The following is a 3461-nucleotide window of genomic DNA, read 5'->3' as shown; positions in this document are numbered from 1 at the left end:
CATGGCTATTTTTTGCTGCTGTTTAACTATTTATTAATAATTAAATAGTTTAATGATTTATATTTTAAATATATTATCTTATATTTTAAATATACATATATATTTGCATATTTTAAATATATGTAACTTACTTCTATAAATGTTGAATAAACTTTTCTTAATCCGTTTATTTTTTCCTTTGATTCCGAATTTATTTCTTGAAATAATTTTTAAAAACAAATGAGTTTTGTTATTTATGTTCACATAGAAGTAAGTATTAACTTCATAGGTAAGGAAATACACTTAGAATATAGTTAAATGTGTTCACTAATGTATTGAAATATCTCGAATGTCGAAATCTCTTTTTCACGATAACGATTAGTGATCTCGCTTGTGCGCTGCGACTTATTTCATTTGCATAAAACTGTCATACGAATTGTGACAGTTCGATATACAAAGATAAAGTGAAAAAAGAAATACAAAAGGGAAAGAAGAATTAGGAAAATTGAAAGAGAGAAAGAAAGAGAAAGACAGAATAGAAGATAAGGAAGAAAAAGAGAAAAGAAGAAGATATAAAATATAAGGTATTTAATGTATATAATAAATTTGTATATACATATATGTATATATATATATATATACCCCCCGATGGGTTCCCACCTTGACGAAGTCCCGCGGCTGATGGGGGGGGGGGGGGTCCGGGGTAGAAGGATATCACCCGTTCAGGGGTGTGACCGACTGGCCTGGGCCCCCTTGGCTCGTCCGGCTGCTGGGGCGGGTGGAGGGGCTTGAGGGGGCGCGCGGGGGCCGCTCGCTCAGGAGATGGCAACCGTGTGCGCCGGACAAAGAGGAACCTCCCCAAGCTAAAGTGTGTGCAACCGTGCTGAGGGCTGCATGGCGTAAGGGGAGTTACGTCACAAACGGTGCCTCTCGGATACCGGGCGACCTTCGAGAGTATCGAGCCAATCCCTGGGCATTCGCGGCTCTGCCCAGGTGATACCGCGCGGCCGCGGTACTCGTGGGATCAAATATGAGTACAAGCCAAAATCAAAATGAAAACTTTTCGGAAGTCCTACAGGGCGTGGCCACCTTAGGTGACGAACGACCTGGAGGAGAAAGCCCGAGCAATTCGGGGGCGGAGCCAAATAAGGCCCAGCCACCAATCGCTAGGGTTCGTTATAGCGGAGCGGCAAGGCGACGCTATAAAAAACAGAAGCAGATGGAGGCGAAGGGGGAAGCTGAAAAGCCCACCTCGGAACTGACATCTGTTTCGACAGTTACTCCCAGGACGGGGGAGCGAGCTCCTTCTGGGGCGGTTAAGCGACTCAGATCGGAGCATAGCACACCCAGTCCTGCCAGTAACACTCAGTTGGGCAAAAGGCCGAAAGTCATAACAGATCAAAGGACTTTTGCCCAATTGACCTCCGGTCTTGTGAGGGTTGCCCTGATTCCCTTGGCTTACCCTGACAAAAGACTGGAAAAAGACGAGGCATCGCTTCTGAAAGAAACGGTCAGAAGGCGTATCCTTTGCTTAGCAAGGGGTACCAAAGCGCCTACTTTCAGAGGCACCTCGGATAGGGACGGGGCAGTTGTTTTTAACTGCACGAACAGGGAAACTGAGGAGTGGCTTAGAAGCCTAACCTCAGAAATCAAGATCAATGGGATCGAACTGCGTGCACTGCGAGTCGATGAGCTCCCTAAGAGACATCGAATCGTAGTGCATGTTGAGGATCCCACAATACCTGTCAAGGAAGCGTTGGAGCTACTTGACAGGCAGAACGTAGGCATCCAGTCACCGGACTGGGTGATCGCGAAGGGTAGCGAAAGCAGGGACGCCACGAGCACCCACTTCGCTGCCCTTGTTGGGGATGGGGCTTTGAGGGCGCTAAGAGCTCTCAATTTTAAACCCTACTGTGGACTTGGGCAGGCAACGATCAGGTTGCCTGCTGGAGAAAGCAGTAAGGAAGGCGCAAAGGAGAAATCACCGAACCCGTCAGCATAAATATGGCGGACCGGATTCACTTTACGCAGATTAACTTGCATCACAGCAAAAGCGCCTCGGCTGTACTAGCCAGGTGCGCAGCTGTGATGCACACAAGTAAATATATATTTTTAATACAGGAACCATGGATCATCAAGGGACACATAAGAGGACTTGGCAGCTGTGGAAAACTATTCTGGGCCGGAAACACGGACCGACCGAGAGCGTGCATTATAGCGAAAAGAATAGACGCCTGTCTACTGCCACAATTTAGCGATGGTGACTTTGTTGCCATCAGACTGAAGATAAAGACGACCGGTGGAATAGCCAGGGATCTAATTATAGGGTCAGTGTACATGCCCTACGATTTGGAAAACCTGCCCCCACACGAAAACATGATGAAACTCACGACTTATGCAAGGCAGAAAGGGCTAGAAATACTCCTGGGATGCGATGCCAACTCGCACCATCTGGTGTGGGGGAGCACCGACATAAATCCCAGGGGTGAGAGCCTATTCAACTTTGTGGTAGGTATGGAGCTACACATCCTGAATAGAGGAACAGAACCTACCTTCCTGGACTCTAGAAGACAGGAAGTAATAGATATAACCATATGCTCAGGCGGAATACTGGACCTGTTGAGGGGATGGAGGGTCTCTGATGAGCCCTCAGGATCAGACCACAGGCAGGTCCGTTTCACCATGGAGCAAGTACAGAGCCAAGGGTTATGGAAGAGAAATCCTAGGAAAACAAATTGGAGAGGGTACGAGGAAGACCTTAGGAGTCGACTCAAGGAAGCACCCACTAGATTCCACACCAAAGAAAATTTGGAAACAGCGGCAGACTACTTGAATGATGCCATTAAATACTCATACGAGATGAACTGCCCATTAGAGTCAAAGAACCCTTCAGCCAAAACACCATGGTGGAATAAAGAGCTAGCTAAGCTAAGGGCTGAGGGGAGAAGACTCTTTAATAGGGCTAGAAATGTAAATACACCGAGATCCTGGGAGGAGTACAGGAAATCTCAGAGAATTTACAAAAAGGCCATAGTAAAAGCTAAAAGGAAAGGATGGAGAAGTTTTTGCTCAAGTATAGAGAGTGCTCCTGAAGCATCTAGACTGAGTAGAATACTCTGCAAGGAAAACCAAACACAATGGGGCTGCCTTAAGCGTCCCAATGGAGGGTACACAGAAACTGCGGAGGAGACCCTACGGCACCTTATGGAAATTCATTTCCCAGGCTTTAGGGAGGACTCAGCAGACAACAACAACAGGCAGAGACCCATGACCGTGCACAAATCAAGGGCATGGGGACTGGCAGCTAAGGTGGTCTATCCACAAGCAGTGGAATGGGCGGTCGGTTCCTTCGAGCCTCTAAAGGCTCCAGGACCTGATGGAATATACCCGATCCTGCTGCAGAAAGGGCTGAGCATCTTGCTAGGCCCAATGACAAAAATCTACAGGGCAAGTATTGCCCTTAGACATGTCCCCCAGAAGTG

The sequence above is a fragment of the Nylanderia fulva genome, unplaced genomic scaffold (assembly GCF_048542155.1).
Source record: "Nylanderia fulva isolate GAGA-0341 unplaced genomic scaffold, ASM4854215v1 Scaffold941, whole genome shotgun sequence".
NCBI lineage: Eukaryota > Metazoa > Arthropoda > Insecta > Hymenoptera > Formicidae > Nylanderia > Nylanderia fulva.
Note: the sequence above shows the minus strand (reverse complement) of the source record.